The 11,657-nt window shown below is 37.6% G+C and overlaps 1 long non-coding RNA gene across 4 annotated transcripts; it reads left to right on the plus strand.

The window, feature by feature from the left end:
• Positions 1–5,979: 5,979 nt before the first annotated feature.
• Positions 5,980–10,631, plus strand: LOC130470463 (uncharacterized). Of its 4 annotated transcripts, none has more exons than XR_008930855.1 (4): positions 5,980–6,082; positions 6,189–6,310; positions 8,977–9,085; positions 10,382–10,631. It is a non-coding gene; the product is annotated as an uncharacterized lncRNA (long non-coding RNA). The 4 variants fall into 4 exon arrangements; XR_008930856.1 differs by having other exon boundaries at positions 5,980–6,074; XR_008930854.1 differs by having other exon boundaries at positions 5,981–6,074; positions 6,178–6,310.
• The last annotated feature ends 1,026 nt before the right edge of the window (positions 10,632–11,657 follow it).

Below are 11,657 nucleotides of genomic sequence, written 5' to 3' on the forward strand. Positions count from 1 at the left end.
TTCCCCTACGGAAGGCTTTTTGTAATTTTGGATTTCGAAGGAGTCGCCACCAAACATTTTTAAGGGTCCCGTTTGGAAAGACCAAAAATGACTCTATTAGGATAAGGCATTGAATCCTAGAAACGGATGGGTGAGATCCGGCCAAGGGAACGAGATGCTTATTCCGCGAACCTTAGAAATATATTCAAATGCATGGCACAACATTTTCAAAAATACCCTAGTTATGACACTATGTGGGTTTGAATTTAGAACTTGCACAAATAGAATTTCTATTTTTGTATTGTGACCACTCTGCTTTAAAGTTAATTCAAGGGGACCTAAGGTCGGTTTGTCCGAAAATTATCTTTGTTAAGCGTGGTGTAAGTTGTATTTTGTATTTAGCATGTGAGGTGATGAAAGTAATAAACAAGTAAAGCAACATCACAACAGAAAATAGATGCGTAATTAATAAAATACATCACCACCTAGAAAGGGACTAGGTGGGAAACCACATTGCCTAGAGGGACTAGGAAAGTAAAGTTGCATAATTGAAAGTGCGGAATTGAAAGGTGCAATATTGAAAAGCGTTATTGAAATTGCGATATTGAAGTGCATAATTGAAAAGTGCGATATTGAAATTGAACTATAGCACATGAGATCCGAACGCCAAACAACTCCTTAAGAATAAGTGCGTCTGACACGGATTCAAAGCTAAAAATCTCAACTTTAGGTCAAATTTCTCAACCTAAAGTGTCTTAGATTTTGAACATAGAAATTGAACTTGAAAGGTTTAATATTGAACATTGAACTTGTATATTGAAATAAGGAGTCTTGAATCTCAAAGATTGGATCGTTTAATAAGATTTCATCTTTGATATGCTCCAAGTATTGAAATGATTCTAGTTTAAGGAAGTGATTACAAACAACCTTGAACATCATTGAATCTTGAAATTTGGAAACTTGAACTTGTATATTGAAAAATGGAGTCTTGAATCTCAAAGATTAGACCTTTTAACATTGAAAAGGCCTCACCTTTGATTACTCCATGGTTTAAAAATGATTCTAGTTTAAGGAAGTGATTACAAACAACCTTAAACATCATTGAATCTTGAAACTTTGTATTTCAATCATAGAAAGTGTTGATTTCGTAAGAGTATGTGATTGTTGCAAGTGACACATTTAAGAATAAAAGTGCCAACATTGTAGATTATGATTGGGATTCGGAAATACCTAGTTAGGTTTAGGCTAGAATTCCTCTTGGATATTCCAATTGCTTAGAATTTTGAGATTTGTATGAAGTTTTTTAAGAGTTTTGTACTTTAAATTTTGAGGAGCAAATTTTGTATTACGAAGTTTTGATTGTATATTGCCTCTCTAAAATACTGAAAATTAGGGGTTTAAATAGGAAAATGAAGGGCTAAACGCCAGCTGAGGCCAGCGTCCAGCGCAGCAGCTGTGCCAGGCGCAACTGACGTTGCACAGAAGCTGCCAAACAAGGATGAAGATGTCGTCCTTGTGCTTGGCTTGTAGTGGGCGTACCTTTGTACCAATTGTTAGTTGTTTGGCACGTAGTCTTTCTTGGCTATTAAGGAAGCTTGCGACTAAAAACTAGTCGTTTCCGGTTTTTGAATTGGGTTTTACGGGACGAGGCCCGACTTGCTTGGTTTTGTGGGTCGGCGCCCGAATTTGGATTGCTTAGTGTCATTTTGACTGGAAAAGGCCTTGTAAAACCAATGGAGTGGTCCATTGGGTGAGATTGTACTTGGATTTTGAAATTGATTTTTGGAAATTATATTTTGTACCGAGTTTCGTGATGGGAACGACCTCGGGGTTTGGACTTTGGCTCTTGGATTTTGGAATGTATTCTAGAAATTGGTACTTCCGCACGGAGTTGTTCCAACCCCCTAACAAGGATAATGGTATCGTCATCATCCCAATGGGGAGACACGATTTAGGTGTCTACAGAAGCCCCCACTTTGACTGAGCGTCCGGTGAGGAAAGCGCAAGTCAAAGTTTTCGACTCGGGACGGAGAATGATCAAGATGTTATGCAATCAAGACCATCCTTTGTACGCCGGTACCTGCACAAAACAGGCGTTAGAAAAAAGGACAGAGTCTACCTCCCTGTGGGTGTGACGACTCAATGTAGATGACACCTTAAAACTTGTTCGTCAGAAGAAGAGAAATCATGGTGAAGCTAGAAACAAGGATGCGGCCGAAGAAGTTCAGAAGTTGTTGGACGCTGGGTTCATTCGTCCAACCCAGTATCCGGATTGGGTAGCAAATGTGGTACTAGTGCAGAAGCTAAAAGGATCATGGAGGATGTGTGTAGACTACACGGATTTGAATAAGGCATGCCCAAAGGACAACTTTCCTCTACCTAAGATAGACCTGTTAGTAGACTCAACAGCTGGTCATGCTATGATGTCTTTTATGGATGCCTAGTCTGGATTTCACCAAATTCCCTTATGGCCGGATGATCAAGATAAAACGTCATTTGTTACTGAGCAAGGGTTGTACTGTTACAAAGTAATGTCGTTCGGCTTAAAACATGCACCAGCCACCTTTCAGCGCCTTGTTAACACGGTTTTCTCCAACCAGCTAGGACGAAACATTAAGGCTTACATTGATGACATGATAGTAAAAAGTAAGCGGCGTGAAGAACACCTGACTGATCTGAGACTTTTGAAACGCTCCAAAAATACAAGATGAAGCTGAATCTAAAGAAATGTGTCTTTGGATTAACGACGGGAAAGTTCTTCGGCTTCCTCATCGATGAAAGGGGAATTGAGGCCAATCTTGACAAAGTACAAGAAGTGATAGATATGACGTCTCCTAAATCAGTGAAAGAGGTCCAGCGTCTGACTTGATGTCTGGCGGCATTAGGACGGTTCTTATCAAGAGCAGGGATTAAGTGTCACTATTTCTTCGGCACCATCAAGAAAAAGAGTAAGTTCGAATGGACCGAGTTGGCAGAAGCTGCCTTCGTTCGGCTGAAAAAACACCTCCACACCTTACCACGACTTGTTAGCCCCCTGCAAGGCGAAACCATGTATGTGTATTTGGCCATCTCTGAGTGGTCTTTGAGCGCTGTGTTATTGACGGAGAGAGAAGGGGTTCAACTCCCCGTCTATTTTTGAGCCACGTTCTGCAAAATGCGGAATTAAGATACCCCCGAATTAAAAGGTTTGAGCTTGCACTTTTTATGGCAAGTAAGAAGTTGCGTCCTTACTTCTTGACACACCAACTGGTAATGTAAACAGATCAGCCTCTGCAGCAGCGGCTCACCAAACTAGACGCTGCAAGGCGAATGCTTAAATAGGCAATTGAGCTGAATGCGTTTGATATCTCGTATGAGCCTCGAAAAGATATTAAGGGGTAAACATTTGCCGATTTCATTGCAGAAATGACGAGGCCTACCTTTGCGAAAAACGAGTTGATCTCGCTGGACGGTATATGTTGATGGGTCGTCCACTCAGAATGGATGTGGAGCAGGCATAATATGTCAATCTCCCGAAGGAGACAAGTATGAGTATGCCATGCGATTTTATTTCCAAACATATATCCAACAATGAAGCTGAAGACGAAGCCCTGCTAGCCGGCATCAAAATGTGCAAGGCAGCCGGAGCACAAGAAATACTGGCCTTGTCCGACTCATAGCTCATTGTATGCCAAGTAAACAGAGATTATGAAGCAAGGGATCCCAACATGATTAAATACATGCAATCTATGCGTCAAGAAATCGAACACTTGAAGAGTTTCGAGGCCAAGCAAATCCCTAGAACAGGAAACAACCATGCTGACGCTTTGTCCAAATTAGCCAGCTCGGCCTCTTGTGACACTCCCCGTCATGTGTTTTGGGAGGTAAATGAAAAACGGAGTATTGAACAAGAGCTCTGTGTTCCCGATGTAGCGATTCTTGATCGAATTTCGACTTGGATGGACCATCATAGCTTATAAAACTTACGGAACACTTCACCAATGACCACCGTCTAGTTGCTAAGTTGCAAAAAAGAAGTTCTTCGTTTGAAATATGGAACGACGTCTTGTACAAAAAGTCTTATTCTCGGCCTCTTTTGCACTGTGTGACACTGGAAAAAGGCAAAGATATCCTAGCTGATTTGCATCAAGGGTTATGTAGTTCTCATATTGGAGGACGAGCCTTAGCCGAAAAAGAACTTAAAACTGGTTATTATTGGCCTACATTGAGAGAGGACGCGCTAGTCATGGTTCAGAAGTGTGGCAAATGCCAACGATTTTCTCAACTTATTCACAGGCCGGCCCAACCTCTGACGCCCATTACTAGTCCGATTCCGTTTGCTAAATGGGGAATGGACCTGCTAGGCCCATACACTGCAGCTTCTGGGGGCAGACGTTATGTTATTGTGGCAGTTGACTATTTCACCAAGTGGGTTGAAGCCGAAGCCTCAAAACCATTAAGACGTATAATGTAAAGGCGTTTATCTAGAGAAACGCCATTACCAGGTTTGAAGTACCAGAGTCGATCGTCTTTGAAAATGGACCTCAATTTGAGACACCTAAGTTGAAAGAATGGCTGACAGAGCACGGGATTCACAGTTGCTTTGCCTCCGTCCGGCGTCCACAAGCCAATGGCCAAATTGAAGCTTTCAACAAGATTATCTCATAAGGGATAAAGAAAAAGTTGGACGAAGCTAAAGGATTATAGGTTGATGAATTGCCTAATGTTTTGTGGTCAATTCGTACCACGGAAAAAAAACTCCACTGGAGGAACCCCATTCTTGCTGGCCTACGGTGCAAAAGTTGTCCTCCCCATAGAAATGTGTGAACCAACCCTCCGGGTCATGCTTTATGATGAGAACGCAAACTGGGAGATGATGAAAGCCGCTTTAGACTTCTTACCAGAGGTCAGGGGAAATGCTGCGCTTCAGCAACAGTTGTATAAGTTAAGGATGGCGAGGGAATACAACAAGAAAGGGTACAAGCGAGTACTGAAAGTAGGGGACTTCGTTCTCCGATAAATGGAATCTGTGGGACGAGCCAGTGAACAAGGCAAGCTGACGCCTACCTGGGAATTGAAAGCCCTTATGAGATATATGATGAAGTCATGGATAGAACTTATCGCATTCAGGATATGCATGGCCGGCCTATTTTGCGCACCTGGAATGCAAACAACCTTAAGAAATATTATTTCTAGATAGCATATGGTTCCGTCTTTCATAGAAGTATCATTACTTAAAAATACCTTTAACGGTCCTTGTAGGGTAGTAATCTCTCTTGTACTTGGCTAAATCCGCCTTACAAAGTTATAAATAATACTACTCTACTTATTTCGTACTGTTTGTTACTTGCACGTCAAAAAATAACCTAACTAACATAAGCTTTCTATGCCTAATCGAATAAAGGCCTAAGAAGTGGCCCAGATTACCAACCCATCCAAGCCTAATTGATTGAAGCCTAAGAAGTGGCCCAGATTAGCACAAATTTAGGCCGATCACCTATCAAATCTCAGAAACAAAAAAGCGTTCTACAAAACGAACGTCATTTCTTCTAAGGCATTTAGGAAGACTCCTATATGACTACAAGAAAAAAGGGTTATAGCAACGCCCTTTTATGCAACAGTTTTACTGGCGTTGCTATATCATAGCTATTGCAACAGTTAAATAATTATCAATTTGAGTAGACTTTCACTTTGAAAAAGTGTTGCTATTAAAAAATTATGGCAACAATTGTATATTATCACTATTTTATTGCAACAGTTTTTACTTTTTTTTTTATATTTAGATGAAATATTGCAACGGTTTTTGTCAAGTATCTAAAATAAGTTAAAAATTAAAAAATAATTAATAAAATTATTGGATTAGGTTATTGAATTTTTCCATAGATCGCAGTTTTTTTAGGATTCCCTCCTTTCCCACTTTTCACTATTTTGGTTATCCCCAAACCCTCTTCGTTCTTCTTATCTTCCATCCACATCGTGGCTCTTGATCCTTTCATAATCATTTCTTCAAGCAAGGTAAAATGGAGATTGGCGTTTCTGAATTTGCAATTGGGTCACTGAATTGGAGATAACGACAAAATCGCGAATTACATTTCCGATTTGGCGAGAAGAACAAGGTTAGACGGTATATATCTCTTCAAATTCGGTCTTCATTTTCACAATTTTGTTGTTCAAGTTATCAAGTGATTATAATTGATTTTATTTTTGTGTGGTTTTGAGACCTAAATTAGGGTTCTATAAGGGAATTAGGCTAATTAGGGAATTGGAGGTTTCTGAATTGGCGATTGGGACTCTGAGTTGGAGATACAGACAAATTAGCAAATTGCGTTTCTGAATCAACGAGAAGAACAAGGTTAGTTGGTATGGATCTTTTCGAATTTGGTCTTAAAATTCACGATTTAGCTGTTTAAGTTATTAAGTGATTATAATTGAATATTTTTTTGTGTGGTTTTTAGAGCTAAATTAGGGTTCTATTAGGGAATTAGGTTAATTGGGGAATTTATTTGATTTTTGTTCATGTATTTTTTTGATTCAATGGTTTATTTTGGATGAAATCTGTAATTATTTGTGGAGGGAGTCGGAGTAGATTGTTCATCATGATTTGTAGATAATTAAGATTGATCAATACAATTAATTTAGATTCAAGTTTGTTTCAAAGGGTGTATAAAGATACAAAGTCAATTAGTCATTACATTCATTTTTGTTGTTGAGTTCCCATGTTTAGCGTTTCTTCAGCTTGTACTTTTTCCCAATCAGTGTGTCTCTAAATAGTTTATAACAGGGGTTTGCAAATTGTCTTGGAACTTCCCATATTAATCCCCTAGCTCCCTGTACTTTCTCCTTGTAAATTTCCGATATTAGCCTGTGCTTTGCGTTTTAAGCACATCACAGTTATTGGGGCAGGCTGAATCTGCCTCTGGTTTGAACGGAGTATTGCAGAAGTTTAACTACTCTTTGAGTCTACATAGAAAATGAAAAACAAGAAAAATTACTTGAAAATAATGTTAAACAAACGATTGTCTGATCTAGGCAGAAATAATAGTGTACCTGTAATTGGTTTGTGATTTAGTGGTCACAGACTCACATACTCAATGCGTTGCTTAGTAAATATTCAGTTGTTTTGCTGCAGTTCTGTTTATTTCTTTTGTTGTCTTGATCAGTTGGTTGTTTGGTGATGATGTTGAGTTGCAATTTGCTGTACTCTAGTCTATACTACTGCTATAGTGATTTTGGTGTTTTTGACGATTGGAGTTGGTTGCTTTTTTGTTTAGTTGGTACTGTTGAGCTGCAGGTAACCTTATTGCCTTTTGTACCTCCTGATCTCACTATCAAATACCATGCCAACAACATGTACAAACCCATAGATACATAAGGTGCACGAGCCTAGCTTGATTTTGATAATTTAGAGGAGATGGGGACTGGCCTAGGCTATGTAACTTAGAGTCTTCCATCCACTGGTGTAAATGTATTAAGACATAAAATTTATGCATTTCAACCTAATATTTTCTGTTGTTGGTTGATCCACTGGTGGATGCTAGTTTGAACTTTCCATGCCTTAAGCAAGTAAACCAAAGGACACATTCTTGACAGGATATGTATTGACTTAAATCCAAAAAAGGCATGAAATGAGTACAACAAACTAATAGCCAACTAATAGTAGACACATTCTGATCTGGTTTTCTTTTTAGTTCTGCTCTGATTTGCTGCTTGCTATTCAGTTCTGTTCTGATATGCTGCTTGCTGTTCAGTTCAGTTATGATCTGCTTTACTGTTCAGTTCTGTTCTGATTTACTTTGCTGTTCACTTTCGTTTTGATCTTCTTTGTTGTTCAGTTATGTTCTGATCTTCTTTGTTGTTCAGTTTTAGGTGATTAATAGGCTAGCAACACAATGTTCATCAGTAATTAGCTATTTATAGATTAGAAAAAATCAACTTGGTCTCCTGAATGATAATTTGCTATGATTCTTGTTGAGTTTGGGTTTACAGCTTAACACTATGGCACCGACTTATTCTTGTTATGTTTTTCTCACTTGTTACATTTGATGTTGCCATCTATGTACTTTAAGCTTTTGTGTGCCACAAATCCATCCATTGTTTCTGTGAAGGTTGAAAATAGATTCCTCGCGTCTCATGGCATCATTGTCCCTCCTCAATTGGTCAAGGTGGTTCAATCCCATTAATGTTAACCTGGCTTCTATTATACAAAAAGATGTTTCACTCGAGTGTTTTTCTAGAGGCTAGCCTAGTTTTCTCTCGTGACAATTTGAGAAAATAATTTTGGTCACCATTGTATTTTCTTGTATTGTACTCGCATGTTGACAGGTTCTACCATGCCAACCATGGCCCATGTATTCGTTGTTTCACCATGACACCCTTCTGTAATGAAGCTGAAACGGCTTTGCCAATGGTGTACAGAAGGAACCTCTTGTTACTTGGGTTCATAAAAATATTCACGTTGGACTCCTATTACTACTTGTGTCCTTTGTCGAGCTTTTCTGTTCTTCTTTTTTCCAGTAGTTGCTGCTTTTTTACTTCGTTAATGTTTCGACTTGGGGATCTTTGGCATGCTTTGTTACTATATAGTTGTCCCTTCGAGCAGAAGTGCAGACCCCATAATATTTCTCCCCCCTCCCCTTTTTAAAGCAAATTCTCACAAGGAATAGAAGCCAAGCAAGAGCTCTATGTAACCATTTGCCCTTAAACTTAAAAAGTTTCATGTGGGTGATCTTTTGGAGACATTTGTGGAAGTCTTAGACTAATTAGGGTAAGGCTATGCACTATTGTATGTCTCCAGTCCTCTAGACCCTGCATCAACAAGACTTATATCGAGTGGCGAACTGGCGATGGTTGTTTCAGGCTTTCAGCAACATTTTCTTATAGCTTTTGATAACTTCAGTTGATTTGTCATGATCCTAAACACTGATTTGTACTGTAGCAATATATTGCAGGCAATATGTAATTCATGCTATTAATTCTGCAAATTATTTCATGGTTACTGATGGCAAGACACGAATGCAGGGTATATTGACAAATGAAACGAAGTGCCTGAGGCGTGAGACCGTCACAGTTAGAGACGAGACATTGTTCGATTTAAGTCTTGATATAGAACAGAACAGCTCCATCCAAGGTAATCTACGCTTTTGGCATCAGTACTCCGATTCTTGTAGATACCCCATCTTTTAAATTTCTTAAAAGAACTTCTAAGCACCTGTAGACCCCAAAAAACACAAACTTTAATTGATCATATTCATATCAGGAAATTTTGGTCACATTCCATATCAAGCAACTTTAGTCACATTCAATGTCAAGTTATGTTTTGGAATACACATTCACCAATAGGTACACACAAAGTACATAAAATAAAAGAATACACAATTCAACTGTACTGATATCGTGCTTTTGTAGCCGTTACTTCTGCAACAACTGCACTTTAATCATTGATAGCAACAACAACAGAACATCGGTATGTGCCTTGAATAAGGGTTTCAACCAAGTTACATGTTGTAGCGAGGAAGAAACAATACTGGTAACACAAAAGGAGTTGCTTAATAGAAAAAAGTGTTAGTTGTATGATGTACTCATATGAATTTCAACAAAAAGTGTGCAAACTAGTTTATTTTTAACAAGTCTTTATTCGTGATTATGTGATCCTTTTGAACTCTCTCATCACAAGTGAGTCATCAAGTTTCCTATGCTATGAATCTATTACTATTTCTGACCTTTTGCGTTTCCTTGTAGTGACAAATATCAGTAATTGCTATATTGTTGTTTCATTTCTTTTATTTTTATTAATTTTGTTTTACCCTTATCATTAGCTATGTGTTTTCTCTATCTAATACTATTTTATGAATTAAAGGCCTTTGTTCTTTTCATTCTTTAAAAATTATTAGGCAATATAAGTTGGTTAAGTTTTGGTTAGGGATTTTAAGTTAATTTTACAACCAATATAAGTTCGGATAAAGTTTAATAAGTTCAGATCCGTACTAAAAAGGCTATGTTTGGTTGAACTTTATTTAACTGAACTTAACTTATTTGAACTTTTTTTTTTGTACCTTATTTTTATTTGTCGATTTGTACAAATTTCTTGTGTTGGATTGAAATTATTTGTCATATGGATTTGGAACAGGTTTTAATTAGTTCTATTTTTGTGGATAGTTCAATTACAAATGGAACTCTGCCGGATTTTCCACTTTCACTATCAATTTATGTTTAGACTTTTGTAATACATAAGGGACTACAGTGGGAGTATTGATAAATTTACATGAATCATTGGGTATTGAAAAAAGTTGCCATTTACCTATTATTCTTAAAGTTTAGCTTTAGTCATTCATTTTCATGCTTCTTTTTTCTTTCGTATTTGGATTTTATTCATTGATTATAAGTTTCTCATGAAAATGTTACACTTGATTTGTTTGATGTGCAGGATGGTGCATGTATTCAAGAGTTACAAGCTACTTTAAATATGTGAAGATTTATAGGGTTTTTGGCACAAAAATATTACATAGTAGATAGGTTTAAAAAAATAGAGTAATCGGACCGTGATTGCAAGATTTTATTTTATTTTAGTGGATTTAGTTTTAGTACTTATGTTTTCTTTTTACTATTCAGACAATTGTAAAAGATATTATGCTTATGAATTTAAGGTATTTGAAATGTGTACATTTTTGAACTTATTTGTTATGAAATTTCTTATTATACGTAGTTCTTATTTATTACATGAATATGGATAACTAAAATCCATTTGCGAACGTACCTTTGGACCAATTGAAAGTGTTTCCATAAGCTCAAATAAAAGCGTTATCATAAACTCAAATGAAAATGTTGCCATAATTAATAAATAAAAAACAAAAGGTTGTCATACACTCAATAGAAAGTGTTGCTATAAATACAATTCGATGTGTTACCATAAGTATAAGAAAGTGTTGCCTTAATTTTAAACTTCTACCAAAACCAAACTAATAAGTGTTGCCTTAAGTTAGCGAAAACTGTTGCCTTAAATGCGTAAATGTTGGCTTAAGTTGTTGAATAATTGTTGCCATATGTTAAAAGTGTTGCCTATAAAAAGTGTTGCCTTAGTTATTTATGGCAACGGTTTATCACAAGTGTTGCCTAAATCCGAGAAACTGTTGCCATAGACTTATAGCAACGCCCCCTATTGGTAACGGTTTTTAAACCGTTGCTATAGGCCTATTACAACGGTTAATTGGTCTATGGTAACGGTTTATTGCCGTTGCTATAATCCTGTTTTGTAGTAGTGGCGCAGCGGCATAAATCATGCCGCCTCCATCTTATGACGGGGGAAAACCCCCAACAAAAAACCGTTTTACAAAACGAACGTCATTTTTTCTAAGGCATTTAGGAAGACTCCTATATGCATCGACATAAATCATGTCGCCTCCATCTTATGACGGGGGTGAACCCCCAACAAAAAACCGTTCTACAAAACGAACGTCATTTTTTCTAAGGCATTCAGCAACATCTTGTTTTAATAAATCGTTTCTTATGTAATAACAAAAATTGACGAAACAAAAAGGGTCCATGAGAATTTCAAGTGAGGGGAAATTATGCTAATTGATTGACGGATGACCGTCAATTAAAGGAAAGATCACTCGAAAACCTCAGGACACCATGATGTCGTTCATTAGCAAGCCCATGCCCAAGTTCAGCGGCAATCATACTGATTGATTGACTTGCGTCAA

This window comes from Spinacia oleracea, chromosome 3 (assembly GCF_020520425.1).
Source record: "Spinacia oleracea cultivar Varoflay chromosome 3, BTI_SOV_V1, whole genome shotgun sequence".
NCBI classification, from domain to species: Eukaryota; Viridiplantae; Streptophyta; class Magnoliopsida; order Caryophyllales; family Amaranthaceae; genus Spinacia; species Spinacia oleracea.